This window comes from Mustela nigripes, chromosome 16, assembly GCF_022355385.1.
Source record: "Mustela nigripes isolate SB6536 chromosome 16, MUSNIG.SB6536, whole genome shotgun sequence".
Lineage (NCBI taxonomy): Eukaryota > Metazoa > Chordata > Mammalia > Carnivora > Mustelidae > Mustela > Mustela nigripes.
In genome coordinates, this window is record NC_081572.1 from 51189116 (window position 1) to 51202925 (window position 13810).

The window sequence follows — 13810 nt, forward strand, 5'->3', positions numbered from 1 at the left end:
AGACAGCATGCGAATCAGCCAAAACCCCACTGTGACCTGAGCGCTGGGCCGGAGGTGTCTACCTTCCTTCAGTTTTTCTTCACTTCCCACGTTGACAATGAGGAGGAGTCTGGTGTAGGTTCTAACTTAACTTCGGTTTGGCTACAGTGGAGACTCGCCCACAAGCAAACCACCTGGGCTCAAGGCGAATCATCTGAGCAGTTGCTCCTTTCACCTCCGACAGGACACAGAAGATACCCAGGCCGATACTTCACTCAGCAGTCATAATTTCCTAGATGTTTTCTCTGGATATTGCGACTTCACCCAAGCCCTGTCTACCCAAGCACTGCGGAAGCATCAGGGACTCGAGAAACTTCTCTCGCTGTGGCTCCCAAGCCAGCTTTGTTATTTTAAAATAACGACGGGGACCCTATTCTCGGTGAGAACTTCAGCGCCTGGGACCAGTGCAGCATTTCCCAGCCGAAGCAATGGTGCCATTACCACGTCAGGGAGAGACAAGGGACTTAAAAGTGATGACGTGAATGTAAGGGCCTATTTCGCCAGAGCGACTCCGTCTCGGTTAAACAGCTGTTGTTCGTTGTTTGTGCAGTAAAACTAAACCTGGCCCCCCACCCCCATCCACAGTCCCTGACAACGGAGCCCAAATACAAGGACGGTCAGGTAAGGTGGAGATAACAGAGCCCAGAATGCAAGGACGAGTCGCGGCAGGAGGCCGGGTGGAGACATCTAAACAGTAAAGCACGCACACACTATCCCCTAACCACCAAGGAATGTAAACCCGGCCTTTTGGCCGTCAATTCTGACCAGAGTGATTGGCTAGTTCAAACAGCTACTATAGGGCAAAGTGTAATTCAATTGGCCACCTGCGTGTGACCTAACATGACTATGCAACCCTCTCTGTGTGTTACAATCTCATTGGCCAGGCTCAACCACATGGCCATTGCTCTATAAAGGCTAGCCTGTGAGGCTGGGGTGGTCCCTCTCTCCATAAGAGACGGCGGTCCTTGGCTTAGCTTGACCTTCGCTTTGTATTAGTCTCCCTCCTTTGACCACGGACCCCATCAGTGAAATGCCATAAAATGAGGCAGGGAAAAACTGTCGTAGGCATAGAAAGACCGGAGTTCGTCCGCCTGTCAGGTCACCACATATGAAACCGGTCCGTCCCCGCCGCTTCAGAAGCCGGCAGGAAGACTCCTTCCTCCCCCCTCGCACCCTCTCCCTAAGAGTACATCGGGCGTCCCCTCCTCCCTCCATCAAGGGTAAAGGACTGGGAAGAGGCGGCCCGCCCCAGGGCATCACGCAAGCCGGCTCCCGCCCCGGTGCTTCCCGACCCCGAGCCAAGCCAAGCCGGCGAGAGACCAAGCCGAAAGCCAGGCAGGAGGCCCAGCCCCAGTCGCCTATCAGGTGGGGGTGTCGGCTCAGGGACCGGAACTCTGGAGGTACTGGCCATGGCCCGGATGCCGCTAGGGGCCAAGGGCCGAGGGAGGTGCAGCGGAGAACCAGGGCAACGAGTACCTGGCTGCCAAACTTACAACTGCGTGCACTCGCAGAGCCCGGACAAGAACACTTCCGGGAATGGCGCCATATGGGGGTGGGGCGGCCTCCAGGCAAGCCATTGTGCCTGCGCAGCCGGGGCTCCCGAACTACGGCCCCCGAAACCCTCGGGGGGGGGTTTTTTTTTTTTTTTTTTTCGCCGCCTCCTCTTTTTCTTCTACTCTTTTGTCTGGATTAAGAGGAATTGGATGTGTTTATCGACAGTTTGGATGACCTAAAAAAACCTATTCAAATTGAACAAACTTGTATTGAGAAGCTATAACTATGTGTCAAGCATTATTAGCACGAAGGAGGCAAAAAAGAATGACACCACTCCTTGACTCTGAACGTTTCAGGGTGACTAAAGAAATAAAGTCAATGATAGAAGATACAGGCCTTTTGTAAATTAGCTAAAACTTCGGATGTCAGTAAAGTTGGGAAGTGCTGTGCGCACTTTTGTTTGTCTTTCTTGAATGAAAAATCGATAATAATTTCAGGGTTTTTGATCTAGAGCATCCTTCCTCAGCTCATTCAAATTTAAAAAAATAATTAATATTTATATTAATTTATAGTAATATTTTAATCTTATTATTCATATTGATTTTTATTATATTATTATATATGATAAAGCATGTTTTCCTTTGTCTCAGTTCCACGGTTTAATGCCCGAAAGCCATATTTTCCATAGTGAAACAGGCTCCATAAAGTCTCTAGGGCAGCTTCCCTCAGTGAAACCATTTCCTCCCTAACCCAGTCCTATTCTGTGTGCCTTGGATTGTATGCTGCTGTGACTGTGTATGGGGCCCACACAGGGTGAGCATATGGGGAGCATATGACATATGGGGATCTGCAGGGAAATAGCTCAGTGAAGCTGAACGTTGTAGAACTGGGTTCTTGGGATCTCAAAAAGCCAGTGGATACCTTTGGAGAAAGTATGACATGTGACACTTGAACTATGAAAGGAAAAAAAGTAAGTGGGAAATCAAACTATTGGAGATAACAAGTATATCTGAAATGAAAAAAGAAAAAAAAACAGTAGATTAAGAGCTGATTAGACACTGTGAAAGGAAAGAATCATGAATTCAAAGGCACAGAAATAGAAACTGTCCAAAATGAAACACAGGGGTAAAAAATAGAGCATCAGTGAGTTACGGAACAACATGAAGTAGCCTAACTGTGTGTAATTAGAATGGTAGAAGGAGGGGAGAGAGTTAGGGAGTAGACAAATATTTGAAGAAATAAGTAAATACTGTCAAAATTTGATGAAAATTATAAACCCACAGATCCAAGAAGCTCAGTGAAATTCAAAGAAAGCACATGAAGAAAATCACACCAAGGCACAGCATAATCAAATTGCTATAAACCAGTAATAAAGGAAAATCTTAGAAAAACAAAGGTATGTGCTTACTGGGTTCAAAGATAATTTCTTTTCATCAAGGGGAAAAAAAAAAAAAGCAAAGCAAGCCAGAGGATAATGGAGTGCTTTTAAAGTACTACTTACTACCAGTTTCCTAAGAACTGAGGAATGTATAAGCAATTAGTGCTCAAATGCATTTGCACACACTAGAATTCCAGAAAGGTAAGAAGATTCCAGAAAGATGGGAAGATTGCTTAAGAACCCCTGGAGGGGCACCTGGGTAGCTCAGTCATTAAGCATCTGGCTTCTGCTCAGGTCTTGTCCTGGGATCAAACCCTGTGTCTGGGCTCCTGGATGAGCAGGGAGTCTGCTTCTCCCTCCTGGACTCTCTGCTTGTGTTCCCTCTCTCGTTGCTCTGTCTCTGTTAAAAAACAAACAAACAAAAACAAACCAAAACACAAAAAAAAACAAAAAACAAACCCATGGAAGTGCTGAGTCACTTTTACACCTCTACAAAGTCCAAAAAGCACAAGGCCCAGGCTACAACAGTACCAGCCAAGGGCTTTTCTTAGCCCTCTTTCCTCTCCTAGCTCCAACTCTGGAGGAGCTGTAGCAGCTTTTATTGAGATAAAAGGAGTCTATCATGCCCTCCTCCTGCACATACATGTATGAAAACTCTGCATGAAAGAAAGAGCAGAAGGGAAATTTCACTTTAAAATCAAGTTCACATTGGAGGGGCATCTGAGTGGCGCAGTGCGTGAAATGTCAGACTCTTGGTTTTGGCTCAGGTCATGATTTCAGGCTCCTGGTCTCAGGGTCATGAGACGGAGCCCCCATGACAGGCTCTGTGCTCCACACGGATTACGCTTAGGACCATCTCTCCCTCTGCCCCTCCCCCGTGCGCGTTCTCTAAAATGAACAAATCTTTTAAAAAACTCAAATTCACATTGATTCTTAATTATATGGAACCAGCCATTTTCATTTCTAAATTGTGACTATATTTTACAAATACAATTACAAAATCTCTTTTTCTCCAAATGTTATGGGGCTTCTTTTCCCCAAATTGTGATGGACAGGATTCCAGATGACTCTATTGCCATCCCTCTCACATGTGACCCTCATTTGGTTCATATTCATGTGATGCAGACTTGGCCTGGATTTTCAGCCAAACGAAAATCCAGCCATCTATGAAATTTCAACTGAAAGTGACACATAAAGTTGCTCCCTCCTCCTTCTCTTGATTTCTGTTTAACACCCTGGTTACACTTCACACCACAAAGGGGAAATATATTTATGATGTAATGTTAAGTGAAAACATCTGCATAGTGAGATTTTTTAAAGTTCATTTACTCTTTTTTAGTAACCATTACCATGTGGGGCTCAAACTTATGACCCCAAGATCAAGAGTCACAGGCTCTTCTGAGAGAGCCAGGAACCCCCTCATCTGTGTAATAAGATAAAAACTACAAAATATGTATATAAAAGTAAAGCCTAGAATAAACATGTTATACTACTTATTTCTGGGTGGCAAGATTTAGGTTGTTTACTTAACATTTTTCTCTATTTTTACCCTTATTACAGTGTTATTTTTACAATAAAACACACATGGCTATTTTATTTTTAGAAAAGACTTGAGGGGTGCCTGGGTGGCTCAGTTGTTAGGAGTCTTCCTTCAGCTCAGGTCATGATTCCAGGGTCCTGGCATCAAGCCCCACATGTGGCACCCTCCTTGGAGTGGGGGCTGGTTCTCCCTCTCCCACTCCCCCTGCTTGTGCTCCCTCCCTTGCTGTCTCTGTCAAATAAATAAATAAAATCTTAAAAAAAGAGACTTGAAATAAATAAGCAAAAATTATGAAATGATTATTAGGATGGTTGGGTTATAGTGAATTTTTTTTCTATACTTCCTTAGTACCTAGCAAAATAATTACATAGGTTTTATAAGATAAAAATAATTTTTAAAATTTTGCATATCTTTCTGTGCTAGATTATACATGTGTTACTTATTTTTCTACCAAAGTTTTTATTTTACTAATTAACATAATTCTTTAAGAGACTGATGAATGAGGGGCTTTTGTTTTCTCAATTTTGAAGTTGAATACTTACTTCCACAATTCACTCTCCTACATTTGTTGTGCTATACAATTGATTTCCAAGATGGTTTCGAAGGTATTCAGTGAAAACTGAAAGAATGATATTTGGGGAAAAAAATCCATGTCAATTATGGTTCATTTATTAACTCTAAATTTTCTAGTAAGTCACAAAATTTGATATATAATTAATTTCCCATATTTGTAATAGTTGTAAGTTTTCACTCTCCAGAATTTTTTTGATGAATATGAGTTGTAAATAATTGCTGAAGATTTTCCTTCCCGTATTCATTAAACATATACAATGCATTTCAGCATGCATTCTCTGACATTATATGGCCTCTTGTATTCCTTATAGCCATACTGTTTGCTGTGTTCTCTGATGTACTCTCAAGGCTCGAGCTACATCTGAAAGCTTGTCCACATTCACTTATAAAGTTTTTCTCTAGTGTGTACTCCATAATGTATAGTAAAGTCAGAATTACTCCTGATGGTGTTCCCACATTCCTTCCATGCACAGGGCTTCTCCCTGATATGAACTCTTCAAAGAAGGGTAAGTTGTGATACACTGGTAAAACTTTCCGGATCTTCCTTCTCTCTCGTATGTGTTCCCAGATGCACAGCAAGGTTAAGAACCTTTACTGAAGATTTTATTTATTTATTTGACAGACAAAGATAACAAGTAGACAGAGAGGCAGGCAGAGAGAGAGGAAGGGAAGCAGGCTCCCTGCTGAGCAGAGCCCAATGCAGGGCTCAATCCCAGGACCCTGAGATCATGACCTGAGCCAAGAGCAGAAGTTTAACCCACTGAGCCACTCAGGCGCCCCTCCTGGATGTATTCTTTGATGGGCACTGAGGCCTGCATTACTGGGTGAAGACTTTTTCACATTGATTACATTTGAAAGGTTTCTCACCAGTAGGAGAGAATTTATGCAGACTGAGCTGTGACACAGTAGCAAAAAATTTCCTACATTCATTTATGTTGTTTCTTCATCGTGGGTCTTTTGATGTACAATTACTCCTCAAAGATTTCCCACAGTAGGTACTTTGAGATGGCTTGGATGCAATGTGAATTTTCTCACGCTCTGTGAGACTTACCATTTGAGTGAATACTTTCTCACATTTAGCACATTGGTACGGTTTCTCCACAGTACGGATTCTGTGGTGAACAATTAGGTGTGATTTTAGCCTGAATGGTTCCTTGCATTCATTACTCCCATAAGGTTTCTCATTTGTATGAATTCACTGATGAACAGGAAGAGATGAGGAGCATGAGAAGGCCTTTCCACATTCACTGCATGTGCACAGTTTGTCTCTCATGAATTCTTTGACGTACAGTAAGGATTGATTTATTTCTAAAATTTCTCCCCCATTCGTTACATGTATACATGTAAAGCCATGTATATGGCTTCTTCCTTGCATGAATTCTCTGATGTGCTCTGAGGTTTTGTGTACAAATAATTGATTTTCCACACTCACTACATTCATAGGGTTTCTCTCCAGTATGGAGAGAAAAGCTAAAAGCTAAAAGCTAAAAGCTTCCCCACAATTGCCACATCTGTAGGGCTTCTTTCCAGTGTGACTTCTGGTGAGGAATCCAGTGTGATGTCTGGTGAGTTTTGATGTCTGACTGGAGGCTTTACCCCATTCATGACATACATAAAGTTTCTTCCAGTATGAATTCTCAGTAGTTGAGTAAAGTGTGCACATTTCCTGAAGGCTTTTCCACAGGCAGTGTGCTCATAAGGTTTGTCTTCAGCATGAATTTGCTGATAAGCAATTAAAGTTGAATAAACGGGGGCATCTGGGTGGCACGGGGGCATCTGGGTGGCTCAGTTAGTTAAGTGTCTGCCTTTGGCTCAGGCCAGGGTCTCAGATGTCCTGGGATCGAGCCCTACATCAGGCTCTCTGCTCAGCAGGGAGCCTGCTCCCCACCCCTCCCTGCTTCTCTGCCTACTTGTCTGATAATTGGCAGGCTTGAGACCCAAGGAAAGCTGATGTTTCTACCCAAGTGTGAAGGCCAGCAAAGACCAATGTTCCAGCTCAACAGGGAGGAGGAGTTCCCTCTTACTCAGCCTTTTTGTTCAGTTCTGATCTTCAGTGGATTGAATGGGGCCTACCCACCTGAGATAGGGCAATCTCTACTCAGTCTGTAGATTCAAGTATTCATCTCATCCAGAAACATCCTCATAGACACACCCAGAATAACGTTTGACCCAGTCTGGATGCCCATGACCCACTAAGTTGACATATTCACATTTTCTCTCTAGGGAAAATGTTCTTATATAAAATAGTTAGTGTTGGTCTGTGGTTCTTCAATTAAAACTGTCTTTCTGAAGTAACTTTTCAATGGATGATTAAGTCAGAATTCTTTGTGATCTTCATTCATGTGCATTCATACGTGGACTCTTTCCTGAAGGCTCTGTAGTAAAATAAAGATAAACTTCAATCTGAAACCTCTTTTCCCAGTTTGAGGTATCTTGTAAAAAAAGTCTACTTTCCATCAGATGATACCCCCTACCTTTTCAACAAGTCTTCATGTTCCTAGGATTTTTCCACAGTGGACTGTTGACAGCACTGTAAGTCTTCCCATTCTTGCCCCCTAGGTTTTTTTCTGCTTTAGAAAATTCCTCAGATCAGGGGTGACTGGGAGACTCAGTCAGAGAAGGGGCTGCCTTCAGCTCAGGTCATGATCCCGGGTTCCTGGTATCGAGCCCTACATCAGGCTCCCTACTGTGCAGAGGGCCTGCTTCTCTCTCTCTGCCTGCTGCTCCCCCTGCTTGTCCTGTCAAATAAATATATAAGATAAAGAAATAAAGAAGGAAGGAGGGAGGAAAGAAAGGAGAAGAAAAGAGAACAGAAAAAAGAAAAAAAATTCCTCAGATCAGATCTATGTTGGGCAGGTGATAGCAGATGAACCTACTGATGTGTGGGAGAAGATAGAAAATTGGTTTGTTTGTATGTGATTTCATACAACTCCAGAAAATGTCTCCTATTCATCAAAAAGGACAGCAGTCCTATGAGACCTGCACAGGTGAGCTTTTGCATTGTTTACCTTTGACTTGTGGTTAAGGTTGGTGAAAAGCTGCAAGCTATTTGCGTATCTGTGTCTATAAATGAGACACATTTATCTTACTGTGTGTTTTTCAAATATTTCCCTACAATTGGAGGGGATTAATTAAGTTATAAAGACTTTAGGTAAAGGAATTCTGATTAATTTCTAGAGAATGGTAGGAGTTTTTTTTAATAAATCTAATATAAGGAAACTCTAGGAGTCCCAGTGGAGAAACTAAACCTCTAATTCTCTGAATATGGCCTTTTTAGGAATACAAAAATAAAACTTCTCATAGAAACACTAGCTTAGGGGCACCTGAGTAGCTCAGTCGGTTAAGCATCTGCCTTCAGCTCAGGTCATGATCCCAGGGTCCTGGGATCAAGCCCCGCATCAGGTTCCTTCTCCCTCTCCCACTCCCCCTGCTTGTGTTCTCTCTCTCGCTATCTCTCTCTCTGTCAAATAAATAAATAAAATCTTTTTAAAAAGAAAAGAAACATTCGTTTACAGGGTTTTTTGTTTTTTGTTTTTTTTTTCATAAGAACCAATTGCCCATAACCGAGGTGGCTCTGTAAACAAATCAGACTGGCTTGATGATTTTGGTTGAAAAAGAGCCAGATGCTTCTTCCTGAGTAAGCATGCATTCTCTTGTTTTGTAATATTTGGCATGTTTCAGATCACCAATTCTAGTGTGTAGGTTTTTTTTTTTCGTATACATCCAAGCAGTCCTTAGACATCAGATGGGTGTCCTATAACTTAATTCTGATACAAGGACCGGGAGATAGCCTCAGATTCCAGAGGAGGCTAAGGGCTCAGTCCTATAAGACTGTCCCCCCACTCCAGTTGCCAGTCACAAATCCAGGTTGTCACCTGTTCTTCTGACCAACCCCCCCCATAGATTGGAGGTTCCAGTGACCCCCTCCTTGGGTTCAATTAATTTGCTAGAGCCACTCACAGAGTCAGAATAGCATTTCACTTAGAAGAGCACCAGTTGACTACAAAAGGATTTAACTCACAAACAGCCAGTTGGAAGAGATGTACTGGGCAAGGGGTGGGGAAAGGGCATAGAGGTTCCCTATCCCCTCCAAGCACACCACCTTCCCCAAAACTTCCCACCAACCTGGGTTTCGGTTTTTATGGAGGCTTTGTTACATAGGTGCGATTGATTAAATCATTGGCCACTGATGACTGATTTGACCTCTAGCCCTTGTCCCCTTCCCAAGGTCAAGGGGGGTAGGGCCAGTTCCAACCTTCTAACCACCTGGATGGTTCTCCTGGCAAGCAGCTCCCATTGTTAGGTGCTGTACAAAAGTCATTAACATTACAAAAGGCTTATCACTCTCATCACTTAGGAAATTCCAAGGGTTTTAGGAACTCTGCCAGAAATGAGGACAAAGACCAAATATATATATTTCTTATTATAAGTCACACTATCACAGTTGGGTTTGCTTTCTCCCTCAGGGCTTAGTTAATCTAAACTTATGATTTTACTTATCTGCTAAGTTATATTACTTCCACATGTTTAAGATTATGAAAAACTTAGCATTGGTGTTCAGTTCCCTTGAATTATACTTGTGACAGGCTTTTTGATATCAACAGTAAATGTGTTGCTCTGTAGTTAGCTTATATATAATTTCCAAAGGACCTTAACCTTAGTGAATTTTAAAGCCTAGAATTTACAATGAAATGAAAAAAAGGGACACATACACACATGCACATTGTTGCTAAACCAATGACTCACCTCACTGGCCTGAAGCAGAAGCTAGACCTGCACTTGCTTTGTCTTTCTTTGGATTTTTCCTTCAGTTTCTCTGATTCGTGGGATGCAGATGTGTATTTAGCTCCAGGATGAAGGGCCTTGCCTTCTGTAGGACGCCCTGGTCACCAAGGTCAGAGGCAAGAAGAATGGATGTAGGTTTCAGTCTGACTGTATGAGGTCCTAGCTCCTGCTAATGGGATTCCAACTTGTTAGTGATCTTCCCCTGCTGACTGCCTGTGGACTTCAAGCATCAGATGCAGGGACTGTGACTGTATTCAGCCTCCACAATCCCCAGTGCAGGTCTCTTTTCAGGTACTAAGCAGGACTCCCCAGGAGAGGATCCATGACTTTCTGGCTCACAGCAGATTTTCCATTACATCAAGGAATGGTCATTGCTGGGATCCAGGGAATACACATGGGCCTTGTCTCCATGGCCACTGTAGCAAACAGAATAGTTATAAGTATGCCCTCTCTGTGATCCTGGAACATAAAATCTTTTCTGATAACAAGGTCACAGAAACTAATGAAAGAAAAGCCTACAATGAGGGGCACCTGGGTGGCTCAGTCATTAATCGTCTGCCTTCAGCTCAGGTCATGATCCCAGGGTCGTGGGGTCAAGCCCAGGATCGGGTTCCGTGCTCAGCAGGATGCTTGCTTCTCCCTCTCCCACTCCCCCTGCTTGTGTTCCCTCTCTCACTGTCAATGTCAAATAAATAAATAAATAAAAATCTTAAAAAAGAAAAACCCCAAATGAGAGATGGCATGTGCTTCTAAGAAATCTCATGTTTTACAGAGATAATGAAGAAATGACTTTTTTGATGTTTCTACTAATTAGTCACAGGTTGGACTCTTCTGGGAAAGCAGCTTCACCACACGGATGGGTGTGGATAGCTAGCTCAACTTTCAACTAAAAGATTACAGATGCAGGGGCACCTGGGTGGCTCAGTGGGTTAAGCCTCTGCCTCAGCTCAGGTCATGATCTCAGGGTCCTGGGATCGAGCCCTGCAACGGGCTCTCTGCTCAGTGGGGAGCCTGCTTCCCTCCTCTCTCTGCCTGCCTCTCTGCCTACTTGTGATCTCTCTCTGTCAAAAAAATAAATAAAATCTTAAAAAAAAAAAGATTATGGATGCAGCAAACTATAAACATAATTGTGCTTTTTCTACAAACGACATTATATCAGATAGTTGTGGATGTTCAAAAATATACATATATAAAAATATATTTCTATATATTTGTTGATGTAAGCTGAATAATTGAAACATTTCAGCTTGGAATCCTTTGCATGACTAAAATGGAAATGATATTAAGATTGCAAAGTCTCATAATTTACCTTTTTTGTCCTAATAGTAAAAATGTATTCAAATACATTTATCAAAGTATAACATGCATACCAAAAAACACAGGCATAAATCACAGCTCTAATACTCAGTGATGTGTCACAAAGTGAATATGACCTTGTAACTACAACTGAGTTTGAGGAAAAGAAAACAAAACCCAGAAGCCCATCTCTTCAGAGTCCCCCAACCACGATCCATTCTATCTTGCCAGAACTAACCATCATCTAGTTTTTAACACCACAGATTAGTACTGCCTGTTTTAATAAATTTGCGTTTTTAGAACCATACAGCAGAGGGACGCCTGGGTGGCTCAGTGGGTTAAAGCCTCTGCCTTTGGCTCAGGTCATGATCCCAGGGTCCTGAGATCGAGCCACGCATGGGGTTCTCTGCTCAACAGGGAGCCTGCTTCCCCCTGTCTCTCTGCCTACTTGTGATCGCTCTCTGTCAAATAAATAAATAAATAAAATTTTTTTAAAAGATTTTATTTATTTGACAGACAGAGATCACAAGTAGGCAGAGAGGCAGGCAGAGAGAGAGGAGGAAGCAGGCTCCCCGCTGAGCAGAGAGCCCGATGCGGGGCTCGATCCCAGGACCCTGAGATCATGACCTGAGCCGAAGGCAGAGGCTTTAACCCACTGATCCACCCAGGTGCCCCAATAAATAAAATCTTTAAAAAAATTTTAGAACCATACAGCAGGAATTATTCTGTGTCTGGCTTCTTTTACTCAGATTATATTGGTGACACTCATCCATGTTTCACCGAGCGATTCATTCATTCTTGCTGCAATGTGTTATTCTTTTTATGAATATACCACGGTTATCAGCTCTGCTGTTAATGGACATCTGCTTTGTTTCCAGGGTGGGGCCATTAGCATTGAGGCAACCATACCATTCTTGCTGGTTTCCTTTGGTGCACATGCCTTCAATATCTTAAGTATGGGCCAACCTATAAAATGGCTTGGCCAGAGTCCCTGCATATATTCAAATTATGTATCACTAAACAGTTTTCCAGAGGTGTTTGACCAATACGCAACTCAACCACCGGTTTAAGAGAGTTCTAATTACTATATAGTTTGTTTTGATGGCTACAGTAGAAACCATGATAGGCATAGCTATTCCCTTTACCCAATATTAGAAATGATCTGATTGTCATTCTTTCTCATTTTATCTATTATTTCATCTTTATATATTTTGATCATTTAATTATTAGAAGACCTGAGCCTATTTTTTTTATATTTCTTAAAAATTTATATATAGTTTTTAAGGGTCTATGCAAGTTTTCTGCACTTTTTTTCCTACTGTGATGTTAATCTTTCTAAATGGTTTTGAAGAATTTAAAAAAATAATTGTTTTTTTTTTTTCCTGGTTAAATGTGAAAGAATCTTTTCCATTCAAAAACTTATTAATGGGTAATCTTTGGATACTTAGATTTAAAGTAAGATAGAAAAAAGTCTTTTGGGGGTGCCTGGGTGGCTCACTACGTTAAAGCCTCTGCCTTTGGCTCAGGTCATGATCTCAGAGTCCTGGGATTGAGCCCCACATTGGGCTCTCTGCTCAGCAGGGAGCCTGCTTCCTCCTCTCTCTCTCTCTCTGCCTGCCTCTGATCTCTGTCAAATAAATAAATAAATAAATAAAATCTTTAAAAAAAAAAAAGTCTTTTAACATAGTTGCATTGTCTGTACTTTTCCCTTTTGTTTACGTATGTTATAGCGGGGGTCTGATTTGGGGTCCTGTTAATGTATTGTTCTACTTTAAAAAGTTTTTTAAAGATTTTATTTATTTACTCATGAGCAGAGAGGGGCAGAGAGGGAGAAGCAGGCTCCGTAAGGAGCAGGGGCCCAATGTGGAACTTGATCCCACGAACCCAGGATTATGACCCAAGCCAAAGGCAGATGCTCAACCATCTGAGCCACCCTGGTGCCCTAAAATGTTTTTACTTGGAAATAATCTGAAACTTACAGAAGTTGTATTAGCAAAGGATATCATTTATCATTTACTCTATGTATACATACTTTTTCTGCATTGAGAGTAAGAATGTGCATTGTTTTCATCCCTCTATGTACTTCAATGTGTATTTCCCAATAAGGATATGCTTCAATAAATTTAATGGATGTAATAGTTTTATCTACTCTACTTCTTGTATTCCAGTTTGAAAAACTGAATCAATAATGTTCAGGATCAATCAGCATGATCTCAAGCAAAGCTCAGAAATAGCCTTGGGATTTTGCTGGAGATGTATTTTTTTAAGGATTTTATTTATTTGAGAGAGAGCAAGCGAGCATGACAGGAGAGAGGTCAGCGGGAGCAGACTCCCTGCCAAGCAGGGAGCCCGATGTGGGACTCCATGCCAGGACTCCAGGATCATGACCTGAGAAGGCAGCCGCCCAACCAACTGAGCCACCCAGGCGCCCCTTGCTGGAGATATTTAGAAAGAAGTATTCTCCTTGGGGTTGTAAATGCTTAGAGCCATACTAATTTGGAATTGCGAGGAGATGTATTTGTCATCACTGGGAAAGACTGATGAGAATATAGCCCATACAGAAAAAAACAATGCAGATGGGGGTAAATAGTCGCAGATCAATGAATGTCTGAGTCTCTAGTTTCACTCCTGATTCCTCAGACATTTGAACTTTTCTGACACCAGTCTTTTTTTTTTTTTTTTTAAAGATTTTATTTATTTATTTG